This window comes from Felis catus, chromosome F2 (genome assembly GCF_018350175.1).
Source record: "Felis catus isolate Fca126 chromosome F2, F.catus_Fca126_mat1.0, whole genome shotgun sequence".
Taxonomy (NCBI): domain Eukaryota; kingdom Metazoa; phylum Chordata; class Mammalia; order Carnivora; family Felidae; genus Felis; species Felis catus.
Window position 1 is genome coordinate 51180498 of NC_058385.1, and position 21193 is coordinate 51201690.

Sequence of the window (21193 nt, forward strand, 5' to 3'; positions counted from 1 at the left end):
ACTGCTTCTTGGGCTTGTCTCTCCAAATTGGATACAGACTGATTACCATACTAATTTTTTTTTTTTTGCTGTCCTCAATTCACCTAACATGGAGCTGAGCCCATTTCTTATAGTTTCCCTCCTTTAGTTAATCTCTGTCCATATGTCCAAAAACAATCACGAGTCTGATCATGGTGAATTGAATTGCATTGGGTTATTTTTCAGAGCATTTGTTTCCCAAGTTGCAAAGGCAAGGAAACCCTGGCATTGGATCCAAGTTCCAAGTAACCAATTGAGTGTGAAGGTCAGTGACACTCACAGAGACCCAACTGTTCAACAAGAACTAAGAAAAAAGGGTCTGCCAAGACAGAAGGAAGACTGGGAATTAATTAGCTTTTTAGTAACATATACTTATTGAGTGCTGTGGGAAACCCAAACCCATGGCAATGGCCTCAATTTAGACATGAATCTTACCTTTTCAGAGATAAGCCAAGAACATCCTCTTCTCTCATCATTATCTTTCACAACACATTGCGAGTTTGTTTTGTTATTTTTTTTCTCATGCATTATTCTATAACCAAGAGAAAACCACGTTTAAAGATTTAGAAGATTGTCACTCACATCTTTCCCCGAGCTCAAGCCAGATGTAAACTTTCCTCTGGGAGTCGGCAGAAAGGAGTTCCTTTTTCAGGACCACATTTGGTTTATAGAGATGTGAGTAGATGCTTTCCTCAGAGTGCAGAAGCCAAACTGGAAGACTCATTCAGCAGGATGTGTTCTTTGAATGCTTTGGAAATAAAATATGTTCACAAGATGAAATAGTTTATCGTGCTCCTAAAGTGCTTGATTTGCAAGTTGGAAGGCTCAAAAATTCCTAAAAGATTCTATTGTACAAAAATCCCAGTTTTCTCCTCAAGGTCATTGGTCTTGTATGCTAGCGTTCCATTATTTAGATTCCAAGGCCCTTTGCCAGGAGAAATAGTTTTCAAGTCAGTAATAAACACTGAATAATAAAGTTTGCTAGTTTATTTTTGTTTCATGGAACAATGGCATGGGACTTTCTTCTCTGGATGTAAAATACAGAACTCTAAAAAGTAAAGACTAAAGGAATAAAATCTCAACACTCAAATGTATTGTGTAGATAATTATACATTTCTGTGTTCTATGTACCCTAACAGATGGCAATCTGTCTTATTTTAGAAATTATGTGTACATTCTCTACCTACTTCATTGAGAACTTAAGGTCACTTTTATAAGGACTTTCAGTAAAATGGAAATAATATGAACCATTTAATAACATCAATATTTAAAACACAAAAATAAAGAGCAGTAAAGCTCATGAACATCTATACAACTATAGCTGAATAGAAAATTAAGCACTCAACTTCCTCATTCATGAAGACAGAGGAGAGGAGACACAGTCAGTTATGTATTTAACCTTCTCCATATCAAGACATTTAAATTTTTTAGGGGGTGCCATGTTTTCAGAAATGAGGTCCTAAAAACAACTTTTCATGCAGGGTTTCAAATTCTGTCATTTACTGGCTGTGTGACTTCTACAACTTACTCAACATCCCTCATGTTTGTTCTTCATGTGAAAATGGAGGTAATAATTATAACAAACTCATAGGGTTATTAAGAAGACTAATGAACTAATATCAGTGAAATAGAATAGCGCCTGACACACAAAAATTGCTATATCGATATTTGTTAAATGTAATATAGGAAACACATAGAGATGTAATGGACATTTTTAATAATGTTTCCTCCAAAAAATGCAACCGTAGATTTCATGTAGATATCATGTGTAGAGGCCCTTCCTAGAAACTGAGACGACAGTATCAGATCCCAGCCTAGTATTAGTAGTCAGGGACTTGAAAAATGTATTCCAATTATATAGCTTGTATGTGTTTGTGTGTGTGTGTGTGTGTGTGTGTGTGTGTGGCAATGACTTTTTAAAATTTTTTGAATTGATTTGTTTAATTTCAAGTTAGCATAGAGTATAGTATTGGTTTCAGGAGTAAAACCCAGTGCTTCATCACTTACATATAACACCCAGTGCTCATCCCAGCAAGTGCCCTTCTTAATGCCCATCAACCATTTAGCCCAACTCCCCACCCACCTCCCCTCCAGCAACCCTCAGTTTGTTGTCTGTCTCTTATGGTTTGCCTCCCTCTTTGTTTTGTCTTATTTTTCCTTCCCTTCCTCTATGTTCATCTGTTTTGTTTCTTAAATTCCACATATGAGTGAAATCATATGATTTTGTCTTTCTCCGACTTATTTTGCTTAGCATAATACATTCTAGTTCCATCCACATTGTTGCAAATGGAAAGATTTCATTCTTTTTGATTGCCAAGTAATATTCCATTATGTATACATACCACATCTTCTTTATCCATTCATCAGTCAGTGGACATTTGGGTTCTTTCCATAATTTGGCTATTGTTGATAGCATTGCTATAAACATTGGGGGTGCATGTGACCCTTCGAATCAGCATTTTTATATCCTTTGGATAAATACCTAGTAGTGCAATTTCTGGGTCATAGGATAGTTTCATTTTTAATTTTTTGAGGAACCTCCATACTGTTTTCCAGAGTGGCTGCACCAGTTTACATACCCACCAGCAGTGCAAAAGTATTCCCCTTTCTCTTCATACTTGCCAACATCTACTGTTTCTTGAGTTGTTAATGTTAGCCATTCTGACAGGTGTGAGGTAGTATCTCACTGGGGTTTTGATTTGTATTTCCCTGATGATGAGTGATGTTGAGCATCTTCTCATGTGTCTGTTAGCCATCTGGATGTCTTCTTTGGAAAAGTATCTATTGTCTTGTGCCCATTTCTTCACTGGATTATTTGTGTTTTGGGTGTTGAGTTGGATAAGTTCTTTATAGATTTTGGATACCAACCCTTCATCTGTTATGTCATTTGTAAATATCTTCTCCCATATTGTCAGTTGCCTTTTAGTTTTGTTGATTGTTTCCTTAACTGTGAAGAAACTTTTAATTTTCATGAGGTCCCAATAGCTCATTTTTGCTTTTGTTACACTTGCCTCCAGAGGCATGTCTAGTAAAAAATTGCTGTGGCCAAGGTCAAAGAGGTTGCTGTCTGTTTTCTCCTCTAGGATTTTTTTTCAATGTTTGTTTTTGAGAGAGAGAGGGACCGAGTATGAGTGGGGAGAGGCAGAGAGAGAAGGGGACACAGAATAAGAAGCAGGCTTCAGGCTCTGAGCTGTCAGCATAGAGCCCGACACGGGGATCAAATTCATGAACCATGAGTTCATGATCTGAGCTGAAGTCAGACACTTAACTGACTCAGCCATCCATGAACCCCTCTCCTCTAGGATTTTGATGGTTTTCTATCTCACATTTAGGTCTTTCATCCATTCCAAATTTATTTTTTGTGTATGGTGTAAGAAAGTGGTCCAGTTTCATTTTTCTGCATATCACTGTCCAGTTTTCCCAGCGCCATTTGCTGAAGAGTCTGTTTTTTTTCCATTGGATACTCTTTGCTGCTTTGTTGAAGATTGGTTGGCCATACATTTGTGGGTCTATTTCTGGGTTCTATATTCTGTTCCGCTGATCTATGTGTCTGCTTTTGTGCCAGTACCATAGTGTCTAGATGATTACAGCTTTGTAAAACAGCTTGAAGTCTGGAATTGTGATGCCTCCAGGCTTGGTTTTCTTTTTCAACATTACTTTGGCTATTCAGGGTCTCTTCTGGTTGCCACAAATTTTAGGATAGTTTGTTCTAGCTCTGTGAAAAATGCTGGTGTTATTTTAGTAGGGATTACGTTGAATGTGTAGATTGCTTTGTGTAGTATAAACATTTTAACAATATTTGTTCTTCCAATCCATGAGAATGGAATATTTTTCTTTTTCTTTGTATCTTCTTCAGTTTCTTTCATAAGCTTTCTACAGTTTTCAGTATACATATATTTTTTACTCCTTTGGGTGTATTCCTAGGTATCTTATGGTTTTTGGTGGAGTTGTAAAATGGAATCAATTCCTTGATTTCTCTTTCTGCTGCTTTATTTTGGTGTATAGAAATGCAACGGATTTCTGTACATTGATTTTATATCCTACAACTTTGCTTAATTAATGTATCAGTTATAGCAGTTTTTTGTTTTTTGTTTTTGGGTGGAATCATTTGAGTTTTTCATGTAGAGTATCATGTCATCTGCAAAGGGTGAAAGTTTGACTCCTTCTTTGCTGATTGATATGGCTTTTATTTCTTTTTGTTGCCTGATTGCTGAGGCTAGGACTTCCAGTACTATGTTGAACAACTGTAGTGAGAGTGGACATACCTGTCATGTTCCTGACCTTAGGGGGAAACCTCTCAGTTTTTTCCCATTGAGGATGATATTAGCTCTGGGCCTTTCACATATGGCCTTTATGATATTGAAGTATGTTCCTTCTATCCCTACTTTCTTGATGGTTTTTATCTAGGAAGGATACTGTATTTTGTCAAATGCTTTTTCCTGAATCTATTGAGAGGATCATACAGTTCTTATCCTTTCTTTTATCCATTGATTGATTTACAAATATTGAACCAGCCCTGCAACCCAGGAATAAATCCCACTTGATCATGGTGAATAATTCTTTTAATGTACTACTGAATATGATTTGCTAGTATCTTGTTGAGAATTTTTACATCCATGTTCATCAGGGAAATTGGTCTGTAGCTCTCCTTTTTAGTGGGGTCTTTGTCTGGTTTTGGAATCAAGGTAGTGCTGTCTTCATAGAATGAGTTTGGAAGCTTTCTTTCCATTTCTGTTTTTTGGGAATAGCTTAAGAAGAATAGGTATTAACTCTCTTCAGATGCCTGGTAGAAGTCCCCTGGGAAGCCATCGGTCTCAGGTCTTGTTTATGGGAGATTTTTGATAACCGAGTATTTAGCTTTCTAATGCTCTGGCAAAACCCAGGGATAAAAAACAAAAACAAAAACAAAATAAAAAACAAAAAACTCTCTGTCACATTAGACTTTAAACCAAGCTTCATCGTGTCCCATCAAGATACAAAGTCTGCCTTGAATCAGAAAATTTTCCTGTCTGTTAATCTGTTTTAGAAATCAATCTTTCAAAACAAATCAATTCATCTGTTTTACAAACCAATTTCCACTATGAAAGATGGAATAAAGGACCAAGCAAAGAAAAGAATGAAGAAAAAAGAAAAGAGAAGTTAAAATCAAATATGAGACTATGTCATTGAGTGCTTATATAATGTTATTTTCTCTGTTCTCACTAACCAAACCTGGGAAATAACCAAATCCAAATTCAGTTATAAACCCTGATTATCCAACCATAGTAATTCCGTTACACTTCACCATTTATTATTCTTAAATGTTTATTCATTTTTGAGAGAGAGAGAGAGAAAGAGCATGAGTGTGGAAGAAGGGAACAGAGGGGAACAGAGAGAGGGAGACAATAGAATCTGAAGCAGGCTCCAGGCTCTAAGCTGTCAGCCTGAGCCCAACATGGGGCTCGAAATCACAAACTGTGAGATCATGACCTACACCGAAGTCAGATGCTCAACCCACGCATTTGCCCCCACCATTTATTGGTTAAGTGTTGAGCATGAACACAACCATGGCCTAAGAAATGTAAGGGAAAGTCTGTTGTGGGATTCCAGGGAAAAGTTTCCTCACTTTTAAAGACATACCAGAAAAATTTTCTCTTCACCCTCTTGGATCTTCTTGTGTCTGCATTTGACGTAGAACCACTCCATTCATCTTTCAGTAGTAAGGGAAGCCAGGTTGAAGACAGAGCCAAGAGACTAGGTACATTCCCACAGAAAGACAGAAAGAACCCAGGCCCCTGAGGACCTCGTTAAATCATTAAATTAACTGCCTTGGCATCACACTAACTCTGAAATTGTTATGTGAGATAAGTCACCTCATTGTATAATGCTGGTGAGCTGAGTTTTCTTTTACTTCCAGATCAAAGCTTCCTAAGTTTAACAAATGGTTCATATCTTTTAAAAAATGAGAAATTATTGATGTCTTGACAATGTGCTCATCAGTTAATCCTCCACAAGTATCTTTTTTTTTTTTTTTTTTTTTTTAGAAAAGTTCTGGAAGACACCCTATGCAGAATTAGCAAGAAGTTGGGATACTAGGACTATTTAAGAAAGACTAAAATAAGGTTGCATCAACTGAGTACAGAAATAAAAATAAAGAAGATAATTCATAAAAAACAAACAAACCTGGAAGCACTCTGAAAAGGAAACAAAAACCCTCATACAAGAGATAAGTTGAAATATAGACATTTTTAGTTGCTGAGAGCTCATACTCCTCACAGAGTCTCACTGAAAGAATTAATAAATGATGTACTTCTGTAAGATGAGATTTAAATCAGAAAGAGAGGAGTAGGGCACAAAAAGCAAAGGTAAAGAAATTGGCAAATGTGTGATCAATCTAGCAACGTTTGCGCAGGGTCCGTGGAAGGAATTTATATTTATGTTGTGTTTGCCTCAGGCCTCTCAGAGGTGAATTTTTAGATCTTAGCCAAAATTTCTAATAAGGAAACTTTATTCTGTATAGCTATATGAGAGTGCCAGTCACATGCTATCTTAAATACATACTCACTTAAGATACAAAGAGACTAATTTCTTAACACAAAGCTGGAAATGGAATTTGTAGGTATAATTCCTTATTTTCTTCCAGTATACGTATTATGTGACTTATAGGATAAGAAGTAACATTTTCACAGCCCGTAATAAACATTTTTAAATATTTTGTTAGTTTCGTAGACGTTATGGTTAAGGTTACATTCCTGAATGGCAAGGGACATTTTTATATTTAAATTTTAGGATACTTCATGAAAGCGTTTCATTCTGCCTTCTCAAATATAAGGAGAAAAACCAGTCATTGTCATAAAATTAATCAGATCATGTAGTTTCGAATTTAAACACAACCCATGCTCCAGCCGGCTAATCTATAATGGTATTCTTTGTGTACAGAACTCATGTGGTCACTGGAGTGAGATTTTTAACCTTCTCTTCCGTATCTTCCTACTTTTAACATGTACTCGACCTCTGTCAACAAGATAATCCATCCATTAAGGTTTCTCATAAAATTCTCAATTGCACTTCTCAGTTTACATAATTTGCATTTGCAGTTGTGATTTGTGATTTTCACAAGGCTCAGAACTTTCTAAGAGAGCTCAGACTGTGTCCATTTTTAAAGTTTGATGTAACCAAGTAAGGCTTGTAAAGTGAAGGGAGACTTCAACACTTTCTGTCTGTGTTTCCAAGTTTACCACTCTGAATTTTATAGGTTTTTTGCTTGAATACATGAAACTCTTTTTATTTTCTCCATATATTTTCTATTAGTTTCTATACATAAGAAGCCTTTTGATGGGGCGCTTGGGTGCACCTGGACTGGGTTAAGTGCCGGACTTCAGCTCAGGTCATGATCTCACAGTTGGTGGGTTCCAGCACCCCTCGAGCTCTGTGCTGACAGCTCAGAGCCTGGAGCCTGCTTCGGATTCTGGGTCTCCCTCTCTCTCTGCCCCTCCCCCACTCACACACACACATGCTCTCTCTCTCAAAAATAAACATTAAAAAATTAAAAAAAAAGAAGCTTTTTGATATTTATGTATTTATTTTTTATGTTTTATGTTTTATGTATTTTTAAAGTGTATTTGTTTTTAAGAGAGAGAGGTGGGGGGAGGAGCAGAAAGAGGAGACACAGAACCTGAAGCAGGCTCCAGGCTCCCAGCTGTCAGCACAGAGCCCATGGAGGGCTCAAACTCATGAACTGAAAGATCATGACCTGAGCCAAAGTCTGACGCTTAACCACCTGAGCCACCCAGGCACCCTTTCACTTCCTCTTTTTAAGTATGTACAGTTCTGACTCCATGATCTTGCCTTCGGAGAAGTAGTGTCCGGGTCACTGGTTATCAGCGTTGGCAGTGTTTTCAAAAGCACGTGGATTTGCATTCTAGCCCTAAAACTCCCTAGCTTTATCACTCCCAAGCTTGGAAAAATTACTTTATCTTTAAAGCCTCAGTTTCCTAATATTTAAATTGAGGATGATAATACCTGCCTCAGGGTTGTTGTCAGGAGCAAATGAAATAACACATGTAAAATTTAAGAGGATACTTTACACACAGTAGATCGTCAAAACATGGTAGCTAGTATTATCTTTACATAGGTAGAAGGTCCTTAATAATATGTATTAATTTTGACAGGAGGACTTTTTTTTTTATCTTATTTATGATTCTAATGGGAAAGTCTCGGGTCTACTGTTTTGCTGTTATTTACGATTTAACAGTTTGAAATAATCTCAGGACGTTGGAACAGGAACTGAAGCGTAAGGGTGTTTGTCAAAAGCTTATGACAAAGTTAGCAATGTGGTTCTATATTTTCCCTCCATTACTGCATAACAAGTTAGGAGGTTGAGGTTAGTTATATCTTTAAATTTATTGTTTATAGGATGGGTAAGTATTGTGTCTGGATTAAATTGAATATAAAATTCTTCAGGGTTAAATAAAGGGAATAGAAGCCATTATAAATATTTTAAAATCAACTTTGTTAAAGTATAATTTACATACAATAAACTTGCTACTTTTAAGTTTATAGTTTGATAATGTTTGTAAACATATGCCATATAGTCACCACTACAATAAATATATAGAATTGTGCTATTCAGTATAATAGCCACTATCTACAAGGGCTATTGAGCATTTGAAATATGACCAGTCTAAATTGAGATTTTTTTTAAAGTAGGCTTTAAAAGTTCATTTTTAAAGATTCTCAGAAAATAAAAGAAATTATTACCCCCTTAGAGTTCCTTCTGATATTTGGAAAGCTCAGGAAAAAAAGAAAAAAAAAAGATCTCTTTTCTTACTTAGAACCTAATCTTTTCAGGCTATGTAAACCCAGTCTTTACTTTTCCCCCAAGGTTCCTGAGTATTCTTCTGAGATAATCTCAAAGAGAAATAAATACTTTAGTTACCTGCACTGAGATCCTTGCCTTGAGCTTCTATTCAATAACAAAGAGTGGTTAAATAGAAGAGAAATGACCTCTGAAAGGGTAAAGCCTGAATATGCAGATACAGCATTGGACAGGCATTCGAAATCGGATTGGGTGTGGAAGACTTGTAGCAGGCCAGCTTCTTATGAATCTATAGAGGGGATAATGTGCATTTTGTATGTTCACCTCACCCAGAATTCACTCACAGAGAGCTTATCATCTTCCACCCTAGGCCTCAACTCCTCTAGATCTTTTTGAGAAATAGTATATGTTGGAACGCCACAGTAGGGGTCACCAGTTAGAAACTGGTATGGTGAGGCCACCCGAAGACTCTTTTTCATTCTCCCTCCGTAAGTGATGGACGTCATTAGTAATGGAAGTTACATAACTTCTGTTTTGTACGCATGACTTTTTTATTTGAATATCTGAGCAGAGAATGTTGTTTCCTTTCAGAACAATGAACAACATCCGCTGAAGGGTATTGTCACCACTTTCATCTTGAAGTTATATCATCAATGATATAAGGTTCAGTGAGTCCCCCAGGAGTCTGTCAGCCTTTTAGCCAAATTTCCTTACCCTTAAAATGATAGCTTCACACATTCTGATAAAGCAACCTCAAAATTACATGGGATGATATCCTCCTAACTTGTGTGAAATTACATGATAGTTTCTTCCTGGGTGAGCATCATTTAAACCTGGAAAGATTTAGAATGAAGTATATCAACGTCTGAGAGAATCAAATCCATACCAGTGATTATATTTTTGTTTGGCAGTCTTTGTGATTTTATATGGTGGCAATATTTGAGAGACTTTGACATATTAGAAAAACGGGTTAGTCATATATTCCATATTGATTTATACTTGTGATTTATATAGGGTTTCAAAGCACTTAGAACGCAAGGCTCACCATACATGCTCAAATTATCAGATATATAAAAGTTATTTAAGTACTTGGAAATAGTTTGTTTATTAATTCAGACAACCCGAGTACTTAGAAAGAAAGTGTAAATTTAATGAAATTGTAAATGAAACCAAATATTTTCCAAAGGCAATTAGGAGGTTGGTAAAATTTGCTAGAATTTTAAATAGAATTATATGAAATGTAACTCAAACAAAAGCCTCTTAAAAGAGATGATAGGTTCTTGTATTCGTAGCTTTAATGAAATAAGAACTTTTAAAACAAAGTAAAACTATGGATTGACTTTTCTGCATACAAAAATATCCTAAGTTACCCCCAATTTCTTATGTAACATGGAAGTAACAAAAGTAACCCAGTTTTTCAAGTAGTTTTGTTTTACCTAGTATATACCTATTTAAAGCTTACTTACATTACACCTTAAGGCATGTGTTCGATCTTTTAAATTCCCTGTGCATAGGCAGTGCTTGGTCTTTACTTAGAGGTTTTTGGGTGCTGGTGATAAGCTTCCTGTACAAAAAGCAGAGAGAAGGCACTAGTTGATTGGCATAACTAATGGAAGAATGCCTCGAGTTACCCACGCGTATAGTGCTGATTCACCACAAAGGCCACTGCTCATTTCTCCCCTAAAACAGATACATATTTAGCCTCAACTTTAGATTATAGAATATAGTGCTGCCAAACTGCTGGACCCAAAGAGAACTCAATAAATTGCCATCCCAAGAGATTCTTCCCTCAAGGATCCCCAAATGCTGCAGGCTTCATGCATACTCATTCTCTGGGTACCCACTATGTGACAAGCACTGGAAATGCAGAGATGAGGACATAGATGTCTCCCTCCCACCAACTTTTAGATAGAACCCTCTAGATAGATGGAAGACAAGCAATTAGAGAAGCAAGAAAGAGCATAGTGTGATAAGAGCATTCCTCAGGGTGAGGGAGCACAGTATGGGGATCCCCAATCTAGCCTGCAAAGGTAGAGAAAAAATTTCAACAGACATTAAACTTGAAAAAATTTCAACAGACATTAAACTTGAGCAGTGAGTAGGAGTTGTGTTTATCGTATTGCATAGAAAGGAAAAAATGATGACTTTTCAATGAATTCTAAGGTTGCTTTGGATCCTGAAGAGCAAAAGGAAAACAAGTCAGAAATAAATTCCACCTTCGGCATCTTGTTAAAAGTGGAATTAAATGTATTTGCATTACTGGACTAACAAAGCTCAAATTTCAGATTTTAAGGGGAAAGTAAATAAATTGTAACTTCCCTGCACCATAACTGAGTAGGACAAAATGTTGGGGAGGATTGGGCATGCATGAAGAGAACTAGAATATACAACCAATGTCCTAGTTTTTCCGAAACCTGGAAGCCCATTGTTACGTGATGATCCAAATTGGACAACTGGTACAATGTGAAACTTCTCCCTGATGATACACTATGCTTTGGTGGAAATTCTGCAAAGTGCCATAATCAGTCAGAGCCTGATAAAAGTGGTCAGTTTTTTGGGCACAAAAGTGTAAATTATCAAAGCACACAAATCAAAAGGCTAAATTTAACATCTCCTATGCTCTTTGGATCCAAAAATATAAAGCACAAACAACATCCCAAAGAGCTAGACAATACAGTCTTAGAATTTTACATCTGGGCTCAAACAGTCAAGTTTTGTTTAACTTTTATTTGATTCTTCTTTAATTTAAATTTAAATTTAAAAATTTTCTTGTATATGTTAAATAGCCAATAGATAATTTTAAGACTTTTTAAAAAAAGACGTATTTTTAGGGGCGCCTGGGTAGCTCAGCATCCGGTTAAGCATCCAACTTCAATTCAGGTCATGATCTCACTGTTCATGAGTTCGAGCCCCGTGCTGGGCTCTGTGCTGACAGCTCAGAGCCTGGAGCTGCTTCGGATTCCGTGTCTCCCTCTCTCTCTGTCCCTCCCTGCTTGCACTCTCTCTCTCTCAAAAATAAATAAACATTAAAAAATTTAAAAAAAGCTATTAAAAAAGAGATGTTTTTATGTCAATGCATAAAAGTTGACATGCTCTGTAATGTTCTAATCTATGCCTCATTAAAAAGACATGTTTTCCAAATTGTAAGGATTTGTAAAATCCTTACGAATCGTTGAATGTTTGCTTACTTAGCCCAGTCCGTGGTGCATATGAGATGCTCAGTTAAAGTTTCTTCAACTGGGGCACCTGACTGGCTCTGACAATAGAACATGCAACTCAATCTTGGGGTGGTGAGTTCAAGCCCCATGTTGGGTGTTTAATTACATGTAATTACGTGCTAATTGCAAGTTTGTTTAATTACATCTAATTGTGTTGTGTTGAACTTGCATTGCATTACACTGAATTGGGTTGGACTAAGTTGAGTTGCACTGGGAATAAATTGACTTGGATTGCAGGGAATTGAGCTGCGCTGAAATGAACTGAACAGAATTGGCTAGACTGAGAAAGATCATCTCTGCTCCATATGGTGAGGGACCTTATATTTATGGCTCATCCCTTCAGCTCTAGGATATAGCACATTTCTTAGTACAAAACATACATGCTGTGAATTTTGGAGGAATAAAAAAAAACTTAAAATGATGGGGTGCCTGGATGGCTCAGTAGGTTAAGCATCTGACTCTTGATTTCAGCTCAGGTCATGATCTCACAGTTTGCGGCATCGAGCCCCATGTTGGGCTCTGCACTGACACAGTGGGGCCTGCTTGGGATTCTCTGTCTCCCTCTTTCTCTGCCTCTCCCTGCTCTCAAAAAAATAAACAAACATTTTTGGATATAAAATGATAGAAAGGCTTTATAGTAGTAGTACTTATATATTCAATAATAATTTTTTATCACAATACCACGTAGGCACTGTGCTATGTACTAGGGATACAGTGATAAAGAAAGAAAAATCTTGTCCTCAAAGAGATTACAGTTTACTGATGGCCACAGAACAAGTAAATAAGCAAATATAAAATAAAACAGTGTCATTGGTTTTGTAACAACTGAAGAGCCATTCACATTGTGGGCTATGAGATCAGTACAACCTAAAACTGTGTATTGTAATGGCCTTGGTAAGTAATAGGAATAAATACTAAGTCCTATGCTAGAACTACCACACATGATTCTGTCCTACACAAACGTCACTGACTTGCATGCAAGGCGGTGAGTAGTAATCCTCTCTGTCTTCCACTAACCAAGCCATTAGCCTTCTAAGATCTTTCTTCTGAAATTCCCGGAAAGGATTTTCCAACTCAATTAAATTATCACATAGGTCAGGGGATCAAACCATAAAGAGTATTTACTGAAATAATTATTTTAAGTGAGCGGACAACTTGATTTTATTTTTTTAAAATCAATATGAAGAATAGTTGAAAGGCTGGGAGACTATCTAAGAGGTTAGTGCAATAATCTTTTTGGGGTATTTGAATTAGGAAAGTTTATTCCTCCCCTCTTTCTGTTTGGTAGCTTTCATGTTTATTTGCTAGATCTTCTTCCTATACCCTACCTTTCAAATGTTGGAATACCTCAAGGATCCTTCTGAAATCACCTTACATTCTCTCTACACTTACTCCTAAATAGTCTCCTTCATTCTTTTAAATACCTTCTGGTGGTGTTCGTGTACCTGATCCAAACCTTATCGCTGTGCTCCGTTCCCATTTTTCTACCTACCAACTCATCTTCATTGGAATGTCTCCCAAGAAACTCAAGATTAAAATGTCCCAAGTGAAACTCCTGATTTATTTTCTCTTTGAAATTTCTTCCTCCCTGTGTCTTTCCAACACCACTGACTGCCATTATCCTGTATCTAATTCCTTATGCCTCAAACCTGTGAAGTCACTTTTGATCCTGCCCTTCTTGCAAACCTTGTTCTCTATTTTCAATCCCCATTTAGACGAGTGGTTTTCAAAATGGGATCTGAGAAGAATGGGTCATTATTGCAACATTAAAAAACTTTCGTGGTCTATGCAGAAATCCATGTTATCTTTCCATGTCCTAAGAATTTATTGAGACTAAAAAATTGCGTATGTTAAGGATATGAACCCTTGTCTATTTTTAGAAAAATGACTATATCTGTACAAACAGTCATTGTGCAATGTGCTTGGGACCTCCTACTCTTACATTTTTTTTCATCATTTGACCCCGTGATATTGTGATTTATACATGAAATTCATATTTGATCTTCATGGTCTTTTCTGACACAGAGCTCCCAAAACCCTTGGACAAAGGTGTTTCTTACTAGTTACTGAAGAGACAAGCATGGAGGCTGGCTACCAGGAGAACCAGCCCTTTGATTAGAGAGTAGAACTTTCAGTCCCACCCCCTTACCTCAGGGGAGAGGAGAAGGTATGGAGATTGAATCCATTGCCAGTGGTCAATTATTTAATCAGGCATGACTGAAGCCTCCACAAAAACTCCAAAGGCCAAGGTTTGGAGAGCTTCTGGGTTGGTGAACACGTGGAGGTGGCGGGAGAATGGCGCTTTTCGAGAAGGCATGGAAGCTCGGAGCCCTTTCCTCATACTTTGCCCTAAGTGTCTCTTCCATATGGTTGTTGTAATAAGTCAGTGCTCTAGTAAGTAAAATGTTTGTCTGAGTTCTGTGAACCACTCTAGCAAATTAATCAAACCCAGGTAGGGGGTCCTGGGAATCTGTGATGAGTAGTCAGTCTGAAGTATAGCTGACAATCTGGGCTTGTGAGTCGGTCAGTCTAAAGTACAAGGAGGAGTTCCCTGAAACCCCCGATCTGTAGCCAGTCAGCCAGAAGCACAGGTAACAACCTGGGTTTGCAAACTGGCATCTGAAGAGAGGGAAGCAGTCATGTAGGACTAAACCCTTAACCTGTGGAACCTGATGCTACCCTGGGGTAGATCGTGTCAGACTTGCTTGTTAGACTTGTGGGGAAAACACTCCCCCTCCACACGTTGGAATGGAGTCCGGGAACCTAAAAGAGGCCCAAAAAGGGTAATGACAAATATCTGACAGAGCTTTATGTTATAGCACAATAACTACTACATAGAGGCTGTGGTTAACTGTGCACTTCTCAAGCTTTACCAGGATACTCTCGTGTTTTCATGGTGCTCTCTGTTCATTGCTACTAAGAAAAAATAAATAAATAATGCTCGTTTAGCAGAACTATCCCCAGAGAGCAGATTCTCATTTGTCTCACCTAGCATATGGTCAATATAAAGTAATTGTTAAATTCTCTGACTACCAATTCAATTAACTAGTGAGGCCTGAGTGCTGTAATTAACATCTAACATAAAAGTCCTGAAGACTATTACTGGGATCTAAACTGTTGGCCCTGTTAATTATTCAAAGACTAGTTAAGAGTGACTTTGGTCTGCCTGCCCTTTGTTTTTTTGGTATTGAGGTACACCATTTTCCAGGTCAGCCAGTAGGTCACAGAATGGGTTTCAGAGCAGTGAAAGGCCATTAAGTTTCTCTGTGGACTGTTTTCTTGTAGCATTAGTCTGTAAAATAGCTGTCTCTACCTACCATGAATAATCATTGACTTGGGAACAAGGACTCCACCATTCAGAGTACAATGCTTCAATTACTGCTCTGTTCACTGGTCACTATGCCTGTCCTTAGTCCAATATGACACTGTTCTTATTCTCAGAGCCTTGTAACCTAATACTATAGCATTAAGACTTACTGTGTCTTAATATCTCATAAGACAACCCCTCTTTCTTTGTACTGTTTTCTTCCACGTTTCATTAAGAAATAGGTCCAATTTTCTTCCTTCTTTTCATGCCTCATAATTTTTGATTGACTGCTAGGCACTGTGTGTTAAAGAAAAGTAGAGAATGAAGTAAATTTTTTCTTAAAGTTTATTTTGAGAGAGAAAGGGAGAGGGCAAGAGCATGAATGGGGGAGGGGCAGAAAGAGAGAGAGAGAGAGAGAGAGAGAGAAGGAGAGAGAGAATCCCAAGTAGTCTTCAGTGCTGTCAGCGTGCAGCCCCACATGGGGCTTGATTCTACAAACTGGGAGATCATGACCTGAGCTGAAATCAAGAGTTGGACGCTGAACTGACTGAGCCACCCAGGTGCTGCTGAAGTAAATATTTACCCCTAAAAAAGAGAATGTCCCTCCGTCTCTCTGGCCACTAGGATGAAGTCTGAGTTCTTGGAGACTGTGGGGAGGCAGTAAACTCTCATGCTTGCTGCTGAGGGAGGCCTCTCTCAACTCGCCTGTCCTGCCTCCCATGTTTCTCCCGGACCCAGAAGAGGCTGGTGGGAGTGTCAGGTCGGCCGGTCTTCTTTTGTGCAGATCTTAGAGATTCCACACCACCGTGCCAGCTCACATTCAGGCTTAACAATTTTGTTAGAATTTCCACAGACTTTTTTTTTTTTCAACGCTTATTTATTTTTGGGACAGAGAGAGACAGAGCATGAACGGGGGAGGCGCAGAGAGAGAGGGAGACACAGAATCGGAAACAGGCTCCAGGCTCTGAGCCATCAGCCCAGAGCCTGACGCGGGGCTCGAACTCACGGACCACGAGATCGCGACCTGGCTGAAGTCGGACGCTTAACCGACTGCGCCACCCAGGCGCCCCTCCACAGACTTTTTTTTAGCCATGTCTGGAACAGATTCTTTCTCTCCTGCTGGGTACCAAGGATGGCAGCAGCTGTGGGTCTCGCCTCTCCTAGGAAGGGCTCGTCACTTTCTGGATTTCTGTTTGTTAGGTTTCTGTGCATCCTCAACTGTCAGTTGGTTTTAAAAATACAATGTGATTTTCCAGATTGTTCTCATCATTAGGAGGAGAATGCAGTGTTCTTGCAATTTTCTCATTTGTAAGCTTAAGCGAAGTCCTTGATTGGTATCCATAACTCAGGGGGGGCCATGTTGTCCTTTCCTAATTTGGCCTTGAAAACACCACTACACCAGGCTCAACTTACTCTTTTTAAATTTTTTGTAACAACTTGTAAAAAAAAAACATAGGAATTTCCTGTTCCTTGAAAGTTTGTTGAAACTCTTCTTTACAACTATCTCAACCCTAATATATGAGGGTTAAGATACCCGACTAACACTCCTATTTCTTTAATGCTTATTGAGCTGTTAAATTTCTCGTGTGTGTGTGTGTGTGTGTGTGTGTGTGTGTGTGTGTGTGAGTGTGGTATTTTTAAACACATTTTTACATTTTATAATGTTTCAATTTATGGGTATACTTGTATTAAGTCTTTGTTCTGGAAGAATGGAACACAGAGATAGACCAGTCTCTGACCTGCCCTCCAGGAGCAAGTAGTCAAGAGGAAAGGCAGACATATAACTACTTAGAACTACGTGTAACTACAAAGATGGGCTGATTAGTAGGCCTCACAGGGGTAACACAAGAAATCCTATCTCTGGTGAATTTATCTCAATCTAAGTTCTTTTCTTAATAAATAAGAAATTTAATCTTATGACACTCAAGGAGACGGACGCTCCATTGAACAAAATTATAAGAGACTGATATGTAAGCAAAGATAATAATTCTTAATTTAGGGTAAGAGATCTCCTTTCCAGTGATGGACAGCTGTTACCTGCTACACAGACCACACTGTGTCCTAGTGCTGATGTTCCAGAGGAAGACAAATTAGCTTTTAGCTTGATGTGACAAGGTGGTGACAAACAAAATAAACTATCTTATAAAAATACTTACCTGTAGCTATTTCCTTTTGAAATATTTTCATACTGTTTAGTTGCATCTTCTTTTTTCCACAAGCTTATCTTTCCACAAGCTTGTCTTATTATATTTTTTAATGTTTATTTATTTTTGAGAGAGAAAGGGACAGAATGTGAGTGGGGGAGGGTCAGAGAGAGAAGGAGACACGGAATCCAAAGCAGGCTCCAGGCTCTGAGCTGTCAGCACAGAGCCCGACATGGGGCTCGAACCCATGAACCATGAGATCATGACCTGAGCTGAAGTCCAGTGCTTAACCAACTGAGCCACCCAGGCGCCCCTCCACAAGCTTATCCTATTAATCCAAGTAACCAGTTTTTGTTTATATTACTCTTCTCTATTTCTCTTTATTACTTTGTTTCTTTGATTTCTGCAATTCTTTGTTTCTTTGTTTCTTTGGGCTTCTTCTGTTGGTCTTTCTTGTAACTTCTGTCAAATACTTAGCACGCTTTTTTAAATTTAATATTTTATTATGAACAATGTAAAACACAGGAGGGTAGAATGGTATAACGTGCTCCAATGTGCTCAACTGATTCCCAACTATTATCACCTCATGGTCTCTCCTATTTCTCCTGTACCCACATCTTTCTTCCCTTTATTATTTGAAAGCAATGCTTCGACATTATATCATTTTATTCAAAAGTTTGGATGTCATTTGTAAAAGATAATGAAACAGAAAATAACATGCTCATATCTTTAAAAAATCAAGATACTACTGTAATGTGATTAAATATCCAATTAGGCTTTCAGATTTCCACCATCTCCTGTTATGTCCGAATCCATACACTGCAATTGGTTGATATGTCTCTTAAATCTCTTTTAATTTATAAATTCTTCCATCTCTTTTCTCCCTTAGAATTTATTTGTTGAAGAGATCAGGTTGTTCACCCTGCAGCATCTCCCACAATCTAGATTTTGCGGTCTGTACCCCTGTGGTGTCACTCCACATGTTCCTTCATCACCTGTACATATTTCTTGCTTTATGTAGTTGAATGTAAAGATCTAATCAGACTTCAAGTTGATTTTCTGGCAAGTCTGTTTCACAGGTGGTACTGCATCCTTCCATTGGGAGGGTCATAATGTCTAGCTGTCATCTTTTTAGTGATGTTAGCAGCCACTGATGATCATTGCTTAGATTCACTAGTTCTTCAGGGTTTTTATTTAAAGTGATGATATTCTAACTTTATCGTTTCTCCTTCCTTTGGTAGCTTGAATATTCTTACAAAGGGAAATTTCCACTATCAGATAATTTGGTTAGGTTGCAATTCAGTTTGCAAAGAGAAGTTACATGCTTGATATTTTCTTTCTCTCTCTTTCTTTCTTTCTTCTTTCTTTCTTTCTTTCTTTCTTTCTTTCTTTCTTTCTTTCTTTCTACTTACAATATGGTTTTTAACAACAATGAGTTGGTTCCCTGCCATCTTCCAAAGATAACTACTGAATTTTTCATATCTTGGGAACTCATGGATTCAAACATATGATGTATTTAAATCTATATTGTAATTATTATCCTTATTGATGTTCAAAGTGTCCCAGCTGTTTCTAGCAGGAACCTATTCAAATGAGCTTCTTAGTCCTGTTGATATGGCTCCTGTAGTCTTTGAGAATATATTTTTTCTGGTTTTATTTTATTTCTTGTTTTTTGTTTGTTTTGTTGGTGGTGATGTGGGTTTTTTGGTTTTTATTTTTGTTTTGTTTTTGCAAAGAAGGTATCAAAACAACTAAATCATGAGGAAATGTTCCAGATTTACTTTACACATATGTTTCCCAGATCCAAAATCAGCCATTTTCTCCAGAGCCCTGTTTCCCTTTATTGGAAAATGGTATTTAGAAACCACACAATCTAGTTGCTTTGGTTATTGTTTCTAGGCATTGTTAATAGGTAGCATTTTTTAGAAACGTTGTTGTGGGGCACCTGGGTGTCTCTGTCAGTTAAGCATCTGACTTCAGCTCAGGTCATGATCTCGCGGTTCATGAGTTTGAGCCCCACATTGGGCTCTGTGCTGACAGCTCAGAGCCTGGGGACTGATTTGGATTCTGTGTGTGTCTCTCTCTCTGTCCCTCCCCCGCTCACGTTCTGTCTCTCTCTGTCTCAAAAATAAATAAACATTAAAATTTTTTTAAAAATTAAAAACATTTTTGTGATCTGATAAACTTATTTAGATTATACATAAACTTCCAAGTTCTGCTTTATCCATGTACTACAAACTTTGACTACTACTGTTTTCATTATCATTTCATTGTAACCATTTCTTAATTTTCTTTTGCTTGTAATGTTTGGCAATATGTTATTACTTAGTCACTGAACATGGACGTTTAAGTTCTTTGTTTTTAATTTCTCATTGTGTTGTCTTATGTGCAAAGAACATAGTTGGTTTGACATTGATAATTTGCAATATATAGAGGTTTATGTAATGGACTAATAATAGCCTATATTTATCACTATTTTTTTGATTAAAAAAAGTATAATTTATTGATTCTGGGAATTTGGAGGAGTCTAGGGGTGAATTCCTAGGAATGATTTCTCAGACTTCATCTGTTTTACCTTATTCTTCAGCTCAGTAGGGCTCTTGTGCTGCCCAGTTCTTACCATTGGACACAGACATCACAGACCAGGGCCACTATGACCACTGATCTCTGTGGTCAAAGGGCAGGAAATGATTTGGCCAAGGCATGTGGGAAGAAGCTTTCTTCCAACTAACCTTCTCCCTGCTGCCTCTGGTTGGCATCTGTCCCAGGATCTTGCTGCCCATCATGTGCACAAACACCACACACACAGATATATACCACATTCCACACACCACCTACACACACACACACACACACACACACACACGCACACATGCACACACACACACCACACCACACTGTACACACATCACATCATACCACACACACATACATACTATGTGCTCCACATACCTCCCACACCCTACATATACACCCCCCACATCACATCACAAATACCCCACCATACCATACATACCACATACACACATGCACACAGACACACACACACACAAACCTACATCGCGCACATCACATACCGCATGTTCAAGAGAGGTTTCAATCTGGCCAAGTTTTTTGTGGTGTATTGGTTTCCTCTGACTTCTATAGATTCCCCAGCTTTAATTTTAACTCAGTGGCTTAGGCTAGTTTACCATCATGGAAAGAAACAGCTGCTTCCTCATGTCCATTTTTAAGCTAAGTTACTGGGTTAGCAGCATTTGAAACTTAAGTCAAAGGCAGCATCAAAGACATTAACCATTTAACTTAAATGTTACATAAAAATGGTCTTGAAAACTGTATCAGTCTTCAGTCTCTTGGTTTGAGGAGTAAGGGTACTCAAGACTTCTGTGAAGTCATAAAAATCTTCAGAACTATAGTATTTCTAGAAGTTTTTAAGAAAGGAAAAAAAAGAAGATAGCACAATTAGAGATGTGAGCCTTTGTACTCCTGAAAATATATATATTTAAAAAAATTTGTTTTAACATTCATTCATTTTTTTGAGAGACAGAGAGAAGGCACAAGCAGGGGAGGAGCAGAGAGAGGGGGAGACTCAGAATCCAAAGCAGGTTCCAGGCTCTGAGCTGTCAGCACAGAGCCCAATGCGGGGCTTGAACTCACGGACTGCGAGATCATGACCTGAGCCTAAGTCAGACGCTCAACCAACTGAGCC

At 37.9% G+C, this 21193-nt stretch overlaps 2 long non-coding RNA genes across 3 annotated transcripts in view; one reads left to right on the top strand and one right to left on the bottom strand.

Moving 5' to 3' along the window:
* Nucleotides 1–779, bottom strand: part of LOC123383010 — a 48599-nt gene extending 47820 nt beyond the window's left edge. Inside the window, exon 1 of one of the 2 annotated variants that reach the window (XR_006592183.1) lies at nt 601–779. This is a non-coding gene — a long non-coding RNA (uncharacterized LOC123383010). The remainder of the gene's footprint in view (nt 1–600) is intronic. The other variant, XR_006592184.1, reaches the window with a different exon arrangement.
* LOC123383011 overlaps nt 1–21193 on the top strand; it is a 54252-nt gene that overhangs the window by 28821 nt on the left and 4238 nt on the right. The window lies entirely within an intron of this gene.